This window comes from Lissotriton vulgaris, chromosome 2_1, assembly GCF_964263255.1.
Source record: "Lissotriton vulgaris chromosome 2_1, aLisVul1.2, whole genome shotgun sequence".
Lineage (NCBI taxonomy): Eukaryota > Metazoa > Chordata > Amphibia > Caudata > Salamandridae > Lissotriton > Lissotriton vulgaris.
Window position 1 is genome coordinate 803,640,700 of NC_141687.1, and position 22,047 is coordinate 803,662,746.

The following is a 22,047-nucleotide window of genomic DNA, read 5'->3' on the forward strand; positions in this document are numbered from 1 at the left end:
CAGAGGGTTAAACAACCCAGTTAAATGGCGCGCAGTACTATCCCAGTTAGAGAGTTCGCAAGCGGACATTTGCCTATTACAAGAAACCCACCTGCTGCCACGCGACTGCCACAGGCTGCGCTCTCACAAATTTCCAACACAGTTTTTATCTTCTGGCAACACCAAGACGGCGGGAGTGGCGATTCTGGTGTCAAAGCAGTTCAGGGGAGAAGTCTTGCACAAATGCGCGGAACAAAGGGGCAGGTTGCTGGCATATAGATTTAGGACAGGGGGTATCACACTCACAGTTGGGACCTTGTATAGCCCTAACGATCAGCAGGAGCGCTTCCTCAGAACAGCCCTGATAGATATCACTGCCACACCAGATAGACATATAATTCTTGGAGGGGACCTGAACATGGTTTTTGACGCAGTCTTAGACAGGTCCGCACAGCGTACCCCACAGGCCGGGACATTCACAGCTGGGTGTAGGGAGCAGCTGGTGGAATTAGATATGCATGATCTCTGGCGCCTGGGGCACCCCACTGATAGGGAAAACTCATACTATTCCAACGCACATAAAACTTACGCAAGACTGGACCATCTTTTGGTCACAGAGTCTGTGTGTGAGTTAGCCACAACGACGGAAATAGGAGTCATCTCCCTGTCGGATCATGCACCAGTCATGACCACGCTCACCTTGCCATCGACATCTTACTCACCCAGAGTATGGCGCCTTAGAGACACGCTGCTGCACCGGAAGACGGTAGTGAAACACATTACAGAATCTATTCAAAACTACCTTACGCACAACGCGAATGACGACACCTCCCTTTGCTACACAATGGGCGGCCATGAAGGTAGTGATCAGGGGGGAGTTCTTAGCCCTCTCCGCAGTGGAGAATAAAGAGCGGCAACACAAGCGAGATGAACTTACCCAATGCGTACGCGAACTTGAGCAAATGCATCAGCGAACGGGAGCGCCCAGAATATGGAAGCAACTCAAGGTAGCAAGGAAACTTCTGGCAGCCCTAGACATGGACCGCGCAGAGTATGCTGCGCTTCGTCTGCGACACACCTACTATACAGGGGGGGACAGATGTGGCAGACTTCTGGCACATAAGCTCAGAGTGACGCGTCAACAGCAGTTGGTTAAAGAGATCTTAGATTCAGAAGGGACGCTGGTCACGGGAGATGCCCAAATTGCGAACGCCTTCCGAGGATTCTATGCAGATCTTTACAAGGGTGACCCCCCAGATACTCTCGCAGCGGCATCATACTTAGACTCGGTCACCCTACCAGCTCTGGCTCCCTCACAGACGGAATACCTCGAAAGAGATATACGCATTGAGGAGGTCGTCTCTGCCATTGCCAAACTCAAGCATGGTAAGGCCCCCGGGCCAGACGGCTATACATCTCTCTTCTACAAAACATTCTGTACCACGCTGGCGCCGAATCTCACCCGCCTTTTCAACTCCTTCTCTACCCCTGGCGCCATCCCGCCTGATCTCTTGCGAGCCTCCATCTCGGTTATCCCCAAGCCTGGGAAGGACAGATCCAGGTGCGGCTCCTACAGGCCGATCTCGCTCCTAAACGTGGACCTTAGGCTGTACACTGGAATTCTGGCGACTCGACTGGCCCTACACCTACCAGGACTGGTGGAGCCGGACCAGGCGAGGTTTGTTCCTGGCGGTCAGACGGTGGACAACACCAAACGGATTGTCCATCTTATAGAGAAGGCCTCCCGGATTCCCTGGGAGAGAATGTTGCTAGCGGTAGATGCGGAAAAGGCATTTGACCGGGTCCATTGGCCATACTTAGAACAAGTGCTTGCGAGGGTGGGTATTGGCGAGAAATTCCGCTCTTATATTCAATTGCTACAAACTCCCCACAGCGGTGGTACGGGTGAACGGGCATAGCTCGCAGAGTTTTACCATCGAAAGAGGTACAAGACAGGGGTGTCCGCTGTCGCCCCTGCTCTTCGCTCTATATATGGAGCCATTTGCCCAGAGGATACGACAGAATCCAGTGGCTACGGGGGTGAAATTCGGCGGCTTTGATCATACCGTCAGCCTCTATGCCGACGATGTGATACTGTCCTTGGCGTTGCGGAGTTGCACGCTTTCGCCACCGTTTCGGGTTTCAGGATGAATATGGACAAGTCGGTAGACCTGGACCTGTCACTCACACCAACCACGAGGGCTTATCTACAGGACCTTTTCCCCCTGCACTGGTCATCAGACCTCGTGCCATACCTTGGGATTCAGTTGGCTCCTGCTCTACCTGAAATGGTACAGGCCAACTATACTATCCTGGGCCGGAAAAATCGAGAAGAATTGGGGCGTTGGAACCGCAGCACCCTCTCCTGGCTGGGCAGAATAGCCGCGATTAAAATGACAATTTTGCCACAGATTCTCTACCTCTTCAGGGCGCTGCCGCTGCAGCCACCGAGAGGGTGGATTCAACAAACGCAGGCGGACCTCTCGCCCTTTATATGGCAAGGCCGGAAACCTAGACTGAAAAGGGCACTGTCCACATTGGCCCCAGAAGCCGGAGGATTAGGGATACCAGATCTCCGCAAATATTTCCAGGCGGCACAACTGCGTTACCTGGTAGAGTGGAGCAAGTGGGAGTCGGACAAGCACTGGCTCTTTCAGGACCAGGCAGTGGCGGGCCGACCCCTGCAGGAAATACCGTTTCTGCAAAGGGCACACCGCCCCGCTAATCTGTATGCGTCTCTTGTCACAAGGGTCCCCCTGCAGGTATGGGATGCCACTAACACCAAACAAGGACTCACCACATTCCCTTCGCCGCTTACTCATCTGGCTGATAACCCAGACTTCACCCCGGGAATGGAAAAAGGAGCCTTCACGCATTGGAGATCGACGGGATACCGGGCCTTGTGCCACATATACGGCCCGGAAGGAGTTCTCCCCTTTCAGTTCCTCAAGCAGGAATATTCACTGACAGAAACAGATAGACTCCATTACATGCAGGTCCGCCACTGGGCGCTGCACCCACAGGTGCGAGAACCAGCAGATAGGAACCTCCTACCCTACGAGCGGTGGCTCTTATCCCGTGACTCAGATGCAAAATTAATATCAGACCTCTATAAATTTCTGCAACCCCCGGCCTCACACTTCTACAACCCAGGCAGAGAACGCTGGGAATGGGAACTGGGCAGAACATTGAGTCATAAAGAGTGGGATCAGATCGCGCACAGGGCTCGCCACTCAGCATACCATATGGGACTTACAGAGACGCTGACCAAGGTGTCTACCTATTGGTATTACACCCCCGAAAGACTACACGAAATGGACCGTAGCCGGGAGGGAACCTGCTGGAGGGGATGTGGCGAGGTAGGCACACTATCACACATCCTATGGGGTTGTCCACTATTACACGCATAGTGGAAGGAAGTGATAGATGACATCGATACTCACTTCGACACCGAATTCCCGCGATTCCCTACATACATACTATTGGGACGTCCTAACGGTCTGATGTACCCTTTGAGATCCCGTAGGGAATGCCAGATCGCCATTGCCTTGGGCTCGGCAATGCAGAACATTCTCTGGCATTGGCGCACCACCACACTCCCCTCTATAACAGGGTGGTTACATAGGCTATGGCATGTGTTGGGAATGGAGAAGCTATCGCTCACGTTGGATGGGGATGTGGAGCAGTTCGATGAGCTTTGGCAGCCGTTCCAATCTCTGTTGGCCTCAGTATTTAAAGAAATCACTTGCCCACGATACCTTCGCCTCTTGCGGCTCACGACACAGGAGGGGTCAACCACTTGATTGGGCTTTAATTGTATCTCCCCTTTCTACCCTTGAAAGTGGCGGGATAGACCGGAGTGGGGAAGGTTACGGCACTGGACGACAGGATGGTGGGGAGGGAGGGTCGAGGGAGTTGGTGGGTTGGGAGGGGGGGTTCCAGGGGGGGGTTCAATTTCATTTTGCAACACTGTTTATCTCACTGTAGCTTTGATGGCTGTACTCCTCATAGTAGATTTTCAGAAGAGACTTTACGCCATACATGTGTCTCGGAGTGCAACAGCCTTACACTTTATATGCAATGTATGTTGTTTTTCTCTGTGTTGCCACAATAAAAATGATTTAAACCTAAAATCCCCAGTTGTAATTCCTTAGGTTAAAATGCAGCGTCAAAACGTGAAAGTGCAGTTAAAAACAGCAGGTCAGTCAAGCGAGCAAAGCGCCAGCAGTTCACGGGCTCTGCCACCGCCCACTCACCACAATGCGCCCGCACTTCCAAGCGGCCTTTATCCCCGCTCTCCTGCAACAACTAGACCGCTACCCGGCCCACCGGAAGTGTCTTGGATCTCCCTTCCTCGCCCTCCGCGCAACGGCGCTAATCGCCGCGTCGGACCAGGGCTGGAAGGCTGCAAGAAGGAGCACCAGCACCGAGTAAGCCCAAGAGCCGCTCAAAACCGGCACTGATACCCCAGGTAGGATTCCCAGTTGTTATTTAAAAACCCCAGTTGTAATTTCTTAGGTTAAAATGCTGCGTCAAAACGTGAAAGTGCAGTTGAAAACAGCAGGTCAGCCAAGCGAGCAAAGCGCCAGCAGTTCACGGGCTCTGCCACCGCCCACTCACCACAATGCGCCCGCACTTCCAAGCGGCCTTTATCCCCGCTCTCCTGCAACAACTAGACCGCTACCCGGCCCACCGGAAGTGTCTTGGCTCTCCCTTCCTCGCCCTCCGCGCAACGGCGCTAATCGCCGCGTCGGACCAGGGCAGGAAGGCTGCAAGAACGAGCACAAGCACTGAGTAAGCCCAAGAGCCCCTCAAAATCGGCACTGATACCCCCAGGTAGGATTCCCAGTTGTTATTTCAAAACCTCAGTTGCAATTCCTTAGGTTAAAATGCAGTGTCAAAACGTGAAAGTGCAGTTAAAAACAGCAGGTCAGCCAAGCGAGCAAAGCGCCAGCAGTTCACGGGCTCTGCCACCGCCCACTCACCACCAATCCTCAGTAATTTTGGTACAGCATTTAAAAAAAAAAAGCATGCATAGAACGATAAGTCTGACTCCGCGCTCTCCCTGGTAGGAAGAGTTTCCCTCATCAAAATGACATTATTACTAACATTTCTGCATCTCTTCACTAATCTTCCAGTCGTGCTACTACTCCTTTTTCTTTCAACAAATACGTCAGGTCCTTTTCTGTTTGGTTTGTAGCTGGGAAGGAACAGCCTAGAGTGCATTGGGACATGTTGACTAAGCTGTTACAGACTGGTGGCCTGGCATTGCCAGATTATTTCACATTTTATCTGGTCGCACAAGCTCATTACTTAAAATATTGGACGTTCACCCCAGGTGGCACTGATGCATGTCTGAGTGGAAAGTGCTATATCCCGGACGCAGTGTATCTTGGGAAGGGTCAGCGCACTACCACGTGAGGTTCATCGAGATGTGATGTGCTTCCAACGAAGTGTCAGGCATGGTGGGAGTTGGCTAAAGCAATGCAACTTGAGCGGTCATACTCACCGCTATTGCCTCTCACTGATAACCTGGTGTTTGTAGTAAACTAGTTCTTCTTCCAACATGGTCACTGAATAAACCTAACTTATAACTACAAAGAAGTCTCCTGCTGTCTACATCCACTTATTTATACAGTGCTCCCACCCACAAGGGAAAAGACTGGCAAAGCCTAATGCAACGTAAGGGATTGACAACATTAGGGGAGAGACACAGCAGGGACACTCACTGAGGCTAGATGAATATGGGAAGATTCCCTAGGATACAGGCTAACTAATAGATCCTGGGCTTCTTACTGCACACAAGTAAAGAACACACCTCTACAGACACATGTTGATACAATTTAAAAATTTACACCAACACTATTACACCCCAGAGCCTATTGTTAAGTTTGGTGGAGAGGACTGCAGTAGATGCGAAGGGTGTGGTACCATGCCAGCTGATTTTCTACTAATGGCTTGGGCATGTCCTGCACTTACAGTGCACTGGCACTGAGTTTTCCAAAGTATGCCTGATATATTGGAAACCCCCCTTGATCCCTCTCCCCAAGTTGTCTTATTGTGCGACACCTCAAACATAACTATGGGCTATGGACTACTCGCTACCATCTTGTTTGTTCTGGCTAAGAGGCATGTCGACGTGTTCTGGATATAAGGAAGGGTACCGCTGGCAAAACAATGGCTCTGTGATGCAGCGTACTGCCAAGAAAAGATTTTACACCACTTAGCCCGCCCCATAGATATCTGGTCTCCATTTTGAACTTACCTACACATCACTGATATGTCCCGCCACGCACCCCCTGCAGCCTCCCAGTTCTCCGGCATTGGCTTCATAAATGTGATTGTCAGTATCTTAATGCAGAATATTACTGGATACTTAAGTGTATGGTGGCCTCAAACTATATACATGATTGTATCCTTTTCAGGCTATACTACATGTGAATCCTATGATGTGATGGCTGTTGTTATAATGTGAAAACGTAATAAATATTTTTTTATAAAAAAGCAACCCCTCACCCTTTTTATGTGGCATGCTTCACCAAAGGGACTTTGCTTCAGCAGCACCATATTAATGCAGGGTGAGCTCATCCAGAGCTCTTTTGTTCTCTGGTTTTTCTGTGTATGAGCCTTTTATAAGCCATGAGGGGTCTCGAAAGACAACAGTTACAATTGTATTGGTGTAGGCATCGGTGTAACTACTATATTTTAATGACCAACCTTTCTCATACAAAATTAAAATCCATCAAGAGAGTGGGAAGAGTTGTAGTTATTAGCATACCCTCCTCAATTTCATAATCTCATTGACACATTCAAGCCTTTACATTAGGATAACCATACATCTAGTTCTATCCTAGAGGAATATTTGTTTGTGATCCTGCAGGAAAACAGGATAGACCAAATTAGGCTATGTTAGTAGACAGGTTATTCAACCTTGTTTTTTCCACAAGGTGACTAAGACTTTAGAAGGAACTACATTAAGAAGGGTCCTCCAATCCTGATGAAAGCCCTTCGATACATACTAGCACAAAAGTAGGCCTCACCTGCACTTAGCAACGGAAACGGTCCTCCTCAGGACAGGTCAATGCACCGCCAATGGAGATGTATACATGAGTACTTTGGCAGCATTATTGCTCTACCCCTTCCGCAGGCCAACACACCGACAGGGAGAGAAAGACACAATAATAGCAAAGTTGTGATCCTTGCACTGCACTTAATCATTCAAGTGGCCGCTGTGCCGCTCCTGAATTTATTAATAACTGGCAGGTCAGTGCACCACAAACCTAAAAAGAAAGAATCAAAACATGGGCTGAGCTAAAAGAAACAAGAATTCCTAAGTGGTATGGACCCAGCGACATAGTAAAAGAGGTGCGCCTTTTGGGCATAATAGAAATAGAAGATAGATGCTTTGGTATGGGGATTGTTGGGGGTGTAGCACCATCACACTGCAAACAGAAAATAATATGACACAATATACAGATGAAGAAGTATTGCAGGAGTTGTAGAGTTGTCCAATGGAGCCAGTAATCATGGTCTTGGTGTATCACAAACAGTGACATGGAGCGTGGTCTCTCTCTTGCTCTCATATATAGTTCCTTACCATGGTAATTCACACTATCAAGGGCAATACAATAGCAGACAAGTACAGAAGAACTCATGTTTGATTCCTTGTTTCTCAAAGGAAAGCCGCGAGTCTGCTCTTGGCTACTTTACAAAGGTTTTAGTTAGAGTGTTAATTCAGTGAGTTGGAGAAGGAATGTGGGATGGGGTGATTGACTGCCTCTCCTACATCTCATTCCTAATGCCCCTAATAACGTCAGGTGTGGTTACTTTGGACCATAGCTTTTAGACTTTTTTGTAGGTCTCAAGCTACTTTTGGTACATTTTGAATAATTTCCTGAAATTACGTTGAGATTCCTTGAAACTACACTAAGCATATTTATTGGATAAACACTGAAGACATGACAAACACTGCTACTGGCTTCATCCTAGGTGACAGCTAATCAAAACATCAGTAAGAAACGAGAACCAAGTGCATAAAAGAACTATGTACATCGGAACCAATGGGGAAAGGATGGTGGAACTTACCATTCGCTTTGACCTCATTTAACACAAACCCAAATGTATCCAAATAGTATAGCCTCTTGTAGACGCGCTGATCCAAAGAGCATTCACAGGGTAGTTCTTGGGCATCCCTGGACTGATAAAGACAGAGGCTGTGCTCAGCCAAGCACAGAAGAGCAGGGATGGACAATGCACTTATCATCATGGCAAACTCGTGGGCAGGAACCCTGCTCTAATATACATGTTCAAAGCTGTACAGTTTTTTCAAATTTGTTTTATTCACTTTCCCAAAGTTTGCATGTGATAATACAATATTCATTTTTGCTTTAATTATGATACGCTTGGGAAGTACATATAAAAGACCTATAGTTACACAACTGAGTATGTGTATTGATTTGATGTGAATGTGGGAAGTGAGAAAAGAGAACATACCTATAAAGATCCTGCTTAGTTTTCAGTAGGTCTGATAGCACGTCCTCCTACTGATGCTACCTGTTATATAGCACACAGGTGGGAACAGTAAAGCCCTGTCTTATTTCTCGGCTCTGCATGATACACATTCTATTACCATAGCGTCTGAGGCACAGGAAGAATGTAATAGATGCGACTGAAATCTTGTCATACATCAGCACAGTCCAGAAATATCAGGTTTTCAATGGTCCCTGCATCATATATCTTGTGTGAAGCAAATGAAGCTTGTAAGTTTCAGGTTCATAATATTATTTCCCATGCCTTAACGGAGACAAGCTGCAAAGCGATGCATAGAATTTCCCTTTACATTGTTCATAAGGGGTGGCCTACCATGGCCTTTCCATGGTTGTATGTGGGTGTGTGTTTGTGTGTGTGTCTGTGTTTATGTATATTATTTTATTTCTACTCGCTCCAAATCCCGTAATTTTGGACTTCCATCCTCCGGAATAAAGAAGCACTCACGGGGGTCGTTTGGGTTATTTATTATTCACCAGCAAACGGACACTTCATCAACAGACGCGTTTCGGTAAAAAACCTTCATCTATATGAATAGATGAAGGTTTTTTACCGAAACGTGTCTGTTGATGAACCTTCATCTATTCATATAGATGAAGGTTTTTTACCGAAACGCGTCTGTTGATGAAGTGTCCGTTTGCTGGTGAATAATAAATAACCCAAACGACCCCCGTGAGTGCTTCTTTATTCCGGAGGATGGAAGTCCAAAGTTACGGGATTTGGAGCGAGTATTGATTTGTGGGTGCACCCCCACTGTGGAAAACACCCGCCTGCGAGTGCCCTGCCATGGTGCTTTTTGGAGCGGGATTATTTTATTTCTATCTGGGTTTCTTTAAAGTAGTTAGAGCTTATATATCCCATTTAATCCCATTCAAATTGTAATGCTTTCTATAATGTTGCTTAGCTTGGAGTGGGATAAGTAAATAACACCCCTTTAATGTCCAATGCTTTTCTTAGTATGGCTTAGATTGCTATGGGAGTAGTAATGTTATCCCTTTCAAAGGCTACCACTTTCCCTACTGTATCTTAGGTTGGGATGGAAATAGTAAATTTAATTCGTTCAATGTCCAACTCTATTCCTAATGTAGCTTAGATTGGTGTGGAAATAGTCAAGTGAACCCCTTCAATACACAATGCATTTCCCCGATGTAGCTTAGATTGAAGTTGGACTAGTAGGTTTAACCCATTCAATGCCCAAAACCTTCCCCAGTGTAGCTTACATTGGTGTGGTCATTGTAAATCAACCCTTTAAATGTCCAACACCCATCTCAATGTAGCTTACCTTGGAGTGAAAAAAGTAAATACTTTTTTAAATTAGATAGATTTCAATTCGTAGGATATAGTGTAGCATTGCTGTATTATTACAAATCGTGTTTAAACAGTTTATTTTTAGCGTCAGTTTTACTTTCACTCAGAAATGCACTTTTACATTTCATATACTTTTAACATATTTTCTTTCTTTATTTTCTTACAAACTTTTTAACATACACTGTTGTAAATAAACATTGTATTTGTTTTTCCATTTTTGTAACATGTTTATAGTCTTATTTTTGTAATGAAAACATTTCTCATGCACATTTTACATGTTATTATATGTTAATATTATTTAAATATTTTAAACAATATTTTTTAACAAAGAGTTTATTTTTTACTTGGAAGGTTTTGCAACTTCATTTGAAAATATAGGCATATACCATTATATATTAATAAACTGTGCTAAATAATAGTATACATTTTAAATTAATTTTCTATACATCTATTTTTTAAGTGAATTGCATTTATATATATTTTTTTTTAAACATCATCCATATAATATCTATTTTAAAAATTTTGAAATATGGCCATCTCAAAACTTTAGTATTGCAAAGGACACATTAAACCCCCTTGGTAGACCGATTATAGGCTCAAAGATTTCACTTCTGAAGAACACTTCAAAATATATTGCCCATTACCTCGGGCCCTTTGTATCAGCTTTACCAGCTTAATAAAGGATACTAGGGATTTCCTTTCTATCATTGATAACATTCATTGGGAGATGATTACTCCATAGTTGCCATGAATGTCAGCAATTTGTATACTTGCACATATACCAGTGTTATGTTATGTTATTGCTATTTGTAGAGCACAACTGTTACCCAAGGGTGTCCTGGCGCATTCGGGCACTTTATGTGAGCAAGTTCTTTACCTTTCCTCTTGCATACTGAAATTACACGGGATAAGATTGCCTTCTGCCTAAGCAATAATATTTTCATTTATAATAATGTTCTTTACCCAAAAACTCCAAGGTATTGCTATAGTCACCTGCTTTGCACCAGCTACGTGAATTTATTCATGGGCCTGTGGGAGAAGCAGGAGGCCAGTAACACTCTAGGGGATGATGATCAGATAGTGTTCTGGGTAAGATGCATCAATGATATGTTTGTAATTTGTAAAGGAAGTGAGAACACTGCTAAGGCATTCATTAACAGTTTGAATGACATGATTGGAACCTTAAGTTCACAAGCAATACCACTGATTTTTTATTGATTTCTTGAATATACAAATCACTGTCTGTAAATGTAAACTGGTAACCAAGCTGTTCCATTAAGCTACGGCAGGAAACAGCCTTTTATATGCATCTAGTGCTACCCTACCAATCTGATTTTCAATATCCCAATTGCTGTCATGGGTTCCCTGGCAATTCCCTGTTAATTCCCAGAGATGATTATTTGGTGCTGGGTGACTGAACAACAGTGTAAAGGATTGTTGCTTATTTGGTGTTAGCAGTGCTTATTGAATATTGCTGTGGTATTGGAAAACGTCATGCTTCTTGTAGGTATCAATGGTTGTTGGTTTTTGGGGAATTCTCGGGTGTGTCACGCTTCAAGAAAAACATTCTCGCTCTCGCTCTCACGTTTAAACAGACAATTCCCTTACACGTGAGGAGCAGAGCAGAGGCCCAAAACCCGGCTATAAATAGCAGCGTAGCCTTCTCGGAGACGCTTCGCTTCCTCGATAGCTTCACAGCGAGCGTTCCTGTTTCCTGAGCCGGCTGTCTTCAAGAACCCTTCTTCCTCCCGCGTCCCTTCAACCCAGATTCCTCCCGGCTTCCCTCCTCCTTACCTGTTCCCGATTCCTTCGGAGCTTCCTCGAGTTTTTTCACGGAGGCATTCTTCGAGTTTCCGGTGCGGTCCTTCAGCCTGTTTCTTCCGGCGCTTCCGGTGGTGCCACCGATCATCGATCCGACGGACTACAAAAGACCAAGTAAGAGACATCGTAACCAAAAGATCTGAGGTCAATAAAACCTTGGCAAATGCAACCCGCTTTTTCTTTATTTAAAGAGACTTGAGAGAAGTAAAACAATAGAAGATTAACAAGCATCGGAGCATGCCATTCGTTTTGAGTTACTTTGTTTAAGACTTGTAATACAACAATTCAAGGAGCATTGGCAAGAGCAAGGACTCATAAAATGCTAAATGACTTGTGGTTGAGTTTGAATTGAAAAAAGTACATTTGAGTGTAATCACTTGTATGGAAACAGTGTATCTAAGAGAACATTTACTGAAACCAAAGGCACAATTTAGTGAAGAAAACAAAGGTTGTCTGAGAGCCTAGTTGTGTTTTCTTTTTGTGTTTCATTGCTTTTCAGAACCCCTTCTGAGGAGACCATTTGTATTATTACAAATCGTGTTTAAACAGTTTATTTTTAGCGTCAGTTTTACTTTAACTCAGAAATGCACTTTTACATTTCATATACTTTTAACATATTTTCTTTCTTTATTTTCTTACAAACTTTTTAACATACACTGTTGTAAATAAACATTGTATTTGTTTTTCCATTTTTGTAACATGTTTATAGTCTTATTTTTGTAATGAAAACATTTCTCATGCACATTTTACATGTTATTATATGTTAATATTATTTAAATATTTTAAACAATATTTTTTAACAAAGAGTTTATTTTTTACTTGGAAGGTTTTGCAACTTCATTTGAAAATATAGGCATATACCATTATATATTAATAAACTGTGCTAAATAATAGTATACATTTTAAATTAATTTTCTATACATCTATTTTTTAAGTGAATTGCATTTATATATATATTTTTTTAAACATCATCCATATAATATCTATTTTAAAAATTTTGAAATATGGCCATCTCAAAACTTTAGTATTGCAAAGGACACATTAAACCCCCTTGGTAGACCGATTATAGGCTCAAAGATTTCACTTCTGAAGAACACTTCAAAATATATTGCCCATTACCTCGGGCCCTTTGTATCAGCTTTACCAGCTTAATAAAGGATACTAGGGATTTCCTTTCTATCATTGATAACATTCATTGGGAGATGATTACTCCATAGTTGCCATGAATGTCAGCAATTTGTATACTTGCACATATACCAGTGTTATGTTATGTTATTGCTATTTGTAGAGCACAACTGTTACCCAAGGGTGTCCTGGCGCATTCAGGCTCTTTATGTGAGCAAGTTCTTTACCTTTCCTCTTGCATACTGAAATTACACGGGATAAGATTGCCTTCTGCCTAAGCAATAATATTTTCATTTATAATAATGTTTTTTACCCAAAAACTCCAAGGTATTGCTATAGTCACCTGCTTTGCACCAGCTACGTGAATTTATTCATGGGCCTGTGGGAGAAGCAGGAGGCCAGTAACACTCTAGGGGATGATGATCAGATAGTGTTCTGGGTAAGATGCATCAATGATATGTTTGTAATTTGTAAAGGAAGTGAGAACACTGCTAAGGCATTCATTAACAGTTTGAATGACATGATTGGAACCTTAAGTTCACAAGCAATACCACTGATTTTTTATTGATTTCTCGAATATACAAATCACTGTCTGTAAATGTAAACTGGTAACCAAGCTGTTCCATTAAGCTACGGCAGGAAACAGCCTTTTATATGCATCTAGTGCTACCCTACCAATCTGAATTTCAATATCCCAATTGCTGTCATGGGTTCCCTGGCAATTCCCTGTTAATTCCCAGAGATGATTATTTGGTGCTGGGTGACTGAACAACAGTGTAAAGGATTGTTGCTTATTTGGTGTTAGCAGTGCTTATTGAATATTGCTGTGGTATTGGAAAACGTCATGCTTCTTGTAGGTATCAATGGTTGTTGGTTTTTGGGGAATTCTCGGGTGTGTCACGCTTCAAGCAAAACATTCTCGCTCTCGCTCTCACGTTTGAACAGACAATTCCCTTACACGTGAGGAGCAGAGCAGAGGCCCAAAACCCAGCTATAAATAGCAGCGTAGCCTTCTCGGAGACGCTTCGCTTCCTCGATAGCTTCACAGCGAGCGTTCCTGTTTCCTGAGCCGGCTGTCTTCAAGAACCCTTCTTCCTCCCGCGTCCCTTCAACCCAGATTCCTCCCGGCTTCCCTCCTCCTTACCTGTTCCCGATTCCTTCGGAGCTTCCTCGAGTTTTTTCACGGAGGCATTCTTCGAGTTTCCGGTGCGGTCCTTCAGCCTGTTTCTTCCGGCGCTTCCGGTGGTGCCACCGATCATCGTTCCGACGGACTACAAAAGACCAAGTAAGAGACATCGTAACCAAAAGATCTGAGGTCAATAAAACCTTGGCAAATGCAACCCGCTTTTTCTTTATTTAAAGAGACTTGAGAGAAGTAAAACAATAGAAGATTAACAAGCATCGGAGCATGCCATTCGTTTTGAGTTACTTTGTTTAAGACTTGTAATACAACAATTCAAGGAGCATTGGCAAGAGCAAGGACTCATAAAATGCTAAATGACTTGTGGTTGAGTTTGAATTGAAAAAAGTACATTTGAGTGTAATCACTTGTATGGAAACAGTGTATCTAAGAGAACATTTACTGAAACCAAAGGCACAATTTAGTGAAGAAAACAAAGGTTGTCTGAGAGCCTAGTTGTGTTTTCTTTTTGTGTTTCATTGCTTTTCAGAACCCCTTCTGAGGAGACCATCGGGTCTTTGTCAGGTAGGCAGAAGTTGATCAACTTGTGTTTAACTAAAACCCCCTCACTAACCCAGTTAACTAATACTAGTGAATGTTTAAATGACCTGAAATCAGTAACTCTTGGAATTGTATTTTAAGGTTTGATCTCAATTCAAGTCAATCCAGGCAAAGGAGTGTAGGAAAGGACTTCTTATTTTATTGGTATGTACTGCAAAATATTGTAACCCATTCTAAAAATTGTTGCAGTAGAATGTAAATGTGCTTTTAAACTGATTATGGCACCTGTTCTCAAAAGATGCTGTAAAAGAAGTCCAGAACACTCCAAGAGAACCAGACGTGGACACTGAAACTGAAGGAAGATTCCAGTGTTTCTTTTGTCTTGTTTCTCAATCCACTTCCCCTTTCCCTTGTGGGCTAACCAGCCACGCAAGAGCTCATATCCTTGCAGACTGGTTAGGTCATAGGGGAGTTGGGAGCGTGCACCATCAAGAAGGCAAAAAACAGGAGCCTTGTGTGTGAACGTTGACAGAAAGCGAAGCCACACTTCCTTCTTGCCTTCTTGATAGTGCAACAAGGGTACTTCCATACATCATGGATATTCAAGAATTAACAGAGGTAGTTCAGAAGTTAAGTGGCGAGATGGAGGAGTTACGTATGGAGAATCAGTCCCTTAGACAGGAACTAGACCAAACGAGGGCAGGAAATCAGATCCTTAGACGGGAACTTGAACAGACTAGATCAGGTTTTACTACATGGCGAGATTCTACTGAGGTTAAGAAACCAATTTTAATGCCACCCAAATTCGGAGTTGGTGCTTACTCATCTCAGATTCCTCAGAGCGATGTTCCTGATCAACCAGTTCAGGTCACAGTAGTGACACCTACTCCCATCCCACTAGCTAATCCAGAAAGATTCACAGGTGATAGCAATCGGTTTAACACATTCATGAGTCAGTGCCAACTGCACTTTTTATGTAAACCACAAATTTTTACAACTGACACTTCAAAGGTAGCTTTCATCATTTCCTATTTAGGAGGAGTGGCAGCAAATTGGGCTATGCCCTTGGTTGATAAAAATGACCCTTTGTTAAATAATTTAAACAATTTTAAAACAGCCATGTCAAATCTATTCGCCAAACACGTCTTTCTTCAAGCATCTGATAACGAACTTTTGAACCTTCGTCAAGGTTCTAAGGATTTGATTTCATATGTCACCAATTTTAACCGGTTACTTGCAGGGACCCAGTGGCCCGATGAGAAAAGGGTGTCACTTTTCTATCGAGGCTTCAAAGACGACTTAAAAGATTCACTTGCACACATAGTAAATCTGCCAGAAGATTTTGCTGAATTCCAGGATTTAGTTATTAAGCTAGATCATAGGTTAGGCGAAAGAAAAGGTGAGAGAACTAAAGGGGACATTAAAAACGTACATTTTAAAACTGAACACACAAATTCAGATGAAAAGACAGCTCAGGTGGAACCTATGCAAATAGGAGGTATTAAAGGGCCTCTATCCCAAGATGAGAAGGATCGTAGGCGTAAGAGTAACTTGTGTCTTTATTGTGGGAAATCGGGTAATTTCGCTAGAGACTGTCCAATTAAACCCGTTAAAAAGAAAGCATCAGTGGTTGAGAAGGAATCTCTATTGAGTTCGGAAAACTAAACATCTCGAGGAATGAAGGGATCGATTCCTCGAGTGAACTGAGTCAGAAGATCTCACGATATGCACCCAGTGTTTTCAATCATGTACCCAGATACTTTACTGTAAGAGTAGTCTTGATTTTAACTAATCAACAAAGGCACAGTATTCCTGTGTTAATTGATTCAGGGGCCACAGGCAATTTCTTTGATTTAGAATTAGCTACAAAATTGAACCTAACCCAAGTACCCAAGAAAGAACCAGAACCAGTCCGAGCTGTTGACGGTTCGGCACTTTCTTCTGGTTTGATTCGATTTCACACAACACCCTTAGCCCTAGTCACTGACAACAGTCATACAGAACACACAACATTTGATCTTATTGATACACCGACCTTTGGGGTTATTCTTGGAATCCCTTGGCTGGAATGACATAATCCCAGGATCGACTGGATTAAACGAACTGTTACCTTAGATTCACCTTTTTGCATAGTTCATTGTTATCAAGAAACTAAGGACCCAGTAATGCCACTTTTTTGTGCAGTCTCTAACTCAGATCATTTTGAAATTCCAAGTGAATATCAGGACTTTGCTGATGTATTTGATCCAGTCAAAGCCACCAAACTCCCACCTCATCGTATATACGATTGTAGAATTGATTTGATTCCAGGAGCAGTATTGCCCTGCAGTCGTATTTACGCCTTGACTGAGCCCGAAAATCAATATTTACGTTCCTATCTAGATGAATTGTTAGATTTAGGATTAATATGTCATTCCACTTCACCAGTTTCCTCTCCCCTCTTCTTCGCAGCGAAGAAGTCTAGAGATCTGAGGGCTTGCATTGACTATCGCGCGGTAAACAAGGCAACGATTAAGAACCGATACCCGTTGCCCTTAATACCAGTACTTCTAAATCAAGTCAAAGGATCCACCATCTATACCAAACTGGATCTACGTGGTGCTTGTCACTTGATCCGCGTTAAAGAAGGTGATGAGTGGAAAACTGCTTTTCGCACCAAATTTGGTCTATTTGAATATACAGTGATGCCCTTTGGCCTTTGTAACGCCCCGGCTGCCTTCCAATACTTCATTAATGAAGTGTTACATGGCCTCCTAGGTGTATGCGTCATTGTATATATTGACGACATACTGATTTACTCAAGAACTCCTGAGGAACATGTCGTGCACGTAAGATCCGTTCTCCAAAAACTTAGAGATAATTCTTTATTTGTAAAACTGGAGAAATGTGTTTTCAACTCTTCAAAAGTTGAATTTTTAGGCTATTGGTTATCTCCAGGAGGAATTACAATGGATCCTAAAAAGGTAGAAGCAATTTTGAATTGGCCGGCTCCTACCTCTGTAAAGGAAGTACAGCGAATTTTGGGATTTGCAAATTTCTATAGACAATTCATCTCTAAGTTTTCAGAAATAGTTGTACCAATTACACAACTCTTGAAAAAAGGAAGGAAGTTTCTTTGGAATAATGAGGCGGAGGCAGCTTTTACGTTACTGAAGAAAGCTTTCACTTCAGCACCTATTTTGAAACACCCTGACCCTGACAGACCGTTCTTTGTGGAAGACGATGCTTCACAAAAAGCGGTAGGCGGTGTCTTAATGCAAAAAGACATTAGTACCGGTCATCTACATCCAATAGCTTTCTTCTCTCGAAAACTTTTAGCAGCAGAACAGAATTACACAATAGCCGAGCGAGAGCTCCTAGCTATAAAAGCTGTATTACAAGAATGGAGATACCATCTTCTTGGGGCAAAGCACACTGTCACAATTTTTTCTGATCACAAAAATTTGCAGTTTTATTCGACTGTCAAGGCATTTACCCCAAGACAAATGCGTTGGTTGCAGTTCTTTAGTGAATTTGATTTTGTAATTACCTATCGGCCAGGCGGAAAACTGTTAATGTCAGATACATTGTCACGTATTGTGTGTGACAAAGATAGCAAAAGTAAACCCGAATTACCTAGCATCATTCCTACTGATAAAGTTTGTGCAGAAATTTCTACTGACGCGTTTTTGTCATTACTTAAGAAAGAAACGGAGAAATTGGATCAGCAACAATGGCTGTCGTTAAAGAACAAGTCAGTGCAAGACAGCCTTTTCTTCCATAAGAATAAACTATATATTCCAGATCAAGAGCTAAAAGAGCAGATTCTGAAATGGAACCATGACTTAGCAACAGCAGCTCATCCAGGAGTAAATAAAACACTTGATTTGTGTCGAAGACATTTTTGGTGGAAGAATATGAGTGAAGATGTACATGACTACGTTCGGGCTTGCCCGGTATGTGCACGACAGAAATCTCTTCACTCTCCACCTATGGGTCTGCTTCAGCCACTAGCCGTTCCTCCCTTCCCATGGCATACTGTTAGTTTAGATTTTGTTACTGATTTACCCAAGTCCCACGGTTTCACTACTATTCTAGTAGTGGTAGATTTGTTATCCAAAATGAGTCATTTCATTCCCCTGCCAAAATTACCATCAGCTATGGAATTTAGTACCATCTTTCTGGCTAATGTAGTAAAACTTCACGGACTCCCACACAAGACTGTTTCTGACAGGGGGCCCCAATTTCTTTCAAAATTTTGGAGACAGCTCTGTAAACAATTAGACATTGAGGTAGCCTTATCATCAGCTTTCTATCCTCAAACCGATGGCCAAACTGAGAAAGTTAATCAATACTTAGAGCAAAGCCTACGCTGTTTATCAAGTACTTTGTTTTCAAATTGGGATGAAGCCTTGCCCCTAGCAGAGTTCACCTATAATAACACTGAGCATTCAGCATTGGGATGTTCACCATTTTATTTCCTCACCGGTCAACATCCCAGAATGCTTCCAATAGTCCTTCCAGAAAAAACCCAGAACATGCCAGCAGTCACTGGAAGATTAGAAAGTCTAATGACTTACCAGAATCAGATTAGGAAAAGTCTGGAGAAAAATAAAAGTAAGATGAAAAAAGCAGCCGATGCACACCGGATTCCTTCCCCACAGTATAAACCAGGAGATTTGATTTGGCTGTCAACTAAAAATATCCAAATTACAGGACCCAAAAAATTAAAACCAAGATTCATTGGCCCATTTCCCATTGACAAAATAATTAACCCTGTTTCAGTGAAAATAAGCCTTCCCCAGGACTATAACATTCATCCAGTTTTTCATGTTTCTTTGTTGAAACCTTATGATCCAAAAACGCGACCAGAAAATCCCCCACCCCCTGTAGTTGTAGGAGACCATGAGGAGTATGAGGTTAAAAAGATACTGGATGCCAAAAGAATTAGAGGTGGCTTATTTTATCTAGTAGATTGGAAGGGTTATGATTCATCAGAAAGATCTTGGGAACCTGAAAACAATGTTCATGCACCACGACTTGTCAGATCTTTTTATGCACTAAACCCGAACAAACCACGGCCTGTTAGGCGACCTTTGGGGGGGAGAACTGTCATGGGTTCCCTGGCAATTCCCTGTTAATTCCCAGAGATGATTATTTGGTGCTGGGTGACTGAACAACAGTGTAAAGGATTGTTGATTATTTGGTGTTAGCAGTGCTTATTGAATATTGCTGTGGTATTGGAAAACGTCATGCTTCTTGTAGGTATCAATGGTTGTTGGTTTTTGGGGAATTCTCGGGTGTGTCACGCTTCAAGAAGAACATTCTCGCTCTCACGTTTGAACAGACAATTCCCTTAGACGTGAGGAGCAGAGCAGACGTCCAAAACCCGGCTATAAATAGCAGCGCAGCCTTCTCGGAGATGCTTCGCTTCCTCGATAGCTTCACAGCAAGCGTTCCTGTTTCCTGAGCCGGCTGTCTTCAAGAACCCTTCTTCCTCCGCGTCCCATCAACCCAGATTCCTCCCGGCTTCCCTCCTCCTTACCTGTTCCCGATTCCTTCGGAGCTTCCTCGAGTTTTTTCACGGAGGCATTCTTCGAGTTGCCGGTGCGGTCCTTCAGCCTGTTTCTTCCGGCGCTTCCGGTGGTGCCACCGATCATCGTTCCGACGGACTACAAAAGACCAAGTAAGAGACATCGTAACCAAAAGGTCTGAGGTCAATAAAACCTTGGCAAATGCAACCCGATTTTTCTTTATTTAAAGAGACTTGAGAGAAGTAAAACAATAGAAGATTAACAAGCATCGGAGCATGCCATTCGTTTTGAGTTACTTTGTTTAAGGCTTGTAATACAACAATTCAAGGAGCATTGGCAAGAGCAAGGACTCATAAAATGTTAAATGACTTGTGGTTGAGTTTGAATTGAAAAAAGTACATTTGAGTGTAATCACTTGTATAGAAACAGTGTATCTAAGAGAATATTTACTGAAACCAAAGGCACAATTTAGTGAAGAAAACAAAGGTTGTCTGAGAGCCTAGTTGTGTTTTCTTTTTGTGTTTCATTGCTTTTCAGAACCCCTTCTGAGGAGACCATCGGGTCTTTGCCAGGTAGGCAGAAGTTGTGCAACCCTTGTTTAACTAAAACCCCCTCACTAACCCAGTTAACTAGTAATACTAGTGAATTTTTAAATGACCTGAAATCAGTAACTCTTGGAATTGTATTTTAAGGTTTGATCTCAATTCAAGTCAATCCAGGCAAAGGAGTGTAGGAAAAGACTTCCTTTTTATTGGTATGTACTGCAAAATATTGTAACCCATTCTAAAAATTGTTGCAGTAGAATGTAAATGTGCTTTTAAACTGATTATGGCACCTGTTCTCAAAAGATGCTGTAAAAGAAGTCCAGAACACTCCAAGAGAACCAGACGTGGACACTGAGACTGAAGGAAGATTCCAGTGTTTCTTTTGTCTTGTTTCTCAATCCACTTCCCCTTTCCCTTGTGGGCTAACCAGCCACGCAAGAGCTCATATCCTTGCAGACTGGTTAGGTCATAGGGGAGTTGGGAGCGTGCACCATCAAGAAGGCAAAAAACAGGAGCCTCGTGTGTGAACGTTGACAATTGCAGTGCAACAGATTTATTTGACGTAGCGTGTAGCAATATGGATGAACGGTTCAAGAAGAGGGGATACAGATAGAAAAACATTCACAAGGCAGTGGAAAAAGTACACCTTATTCAAAGATAAGATTTATTATAATCGACTAAGACATCCAAGGGCAGTGAAAATAAAACTGTGAGGTTCATTACGACCTTCTCGAATAGATCTGCACAGGTCAAGAGAATCCTACAAAAGCACTGGCATATGCTTAATATGGACTATATGTAAGGAACCATCCTAGGATCAAATTTAAGAAAGGAGCTCATTGATGGACTGTTTAAATCAGAACCTGGTCACAGATAAAAATCAGGGAGGCAACATAAGTAAGGAAGGAGGCTGTTTGCCGCAGAAGGTGCAAAGTTTATAAAAACAGTACAAATGTTTCAAAATGTACTTTTCCTAACACAAACAGGGAGTTCATTTATTCATTTGGTTTGGCTGGTCTCTTACCTGGCACATAACCTTTATTGCACCTTTACTAAAGCGATGATCTGACAGTTGTTTATTTGATATAAGAGACTATTTTGTCTTGTATGGATTCACTATTAATGTTGCAGTTGTAAGTATGAGTATTGATAGCAAATTCAACCATGTATTGACTGCTTTCAATCAAACAGTGATACCTGTATTGTGCTATCTCATGTTTTTAATATGTACCCACTATACTATATTGCCGCCACCAAGTATTGATTTTTTGTCTTACATATGTATACATAATAATTATGATTATTATGTCAATTCTGAAGTTACAATTTTAAGATATTCAAGCATTATTTTTAGTGATTACATCATGATTTACGAATACTGTGCATGAATTTCTTAGTGGATAAACCGTTAATTGTCATGTATACATATGGAATCACAAAAAACAATATACAGAAGGAGCGTGAAATATAAGACAAAGAAAAATATTTTGGGTATACAATTTCATAATTTATATTCAGAGATATTAAC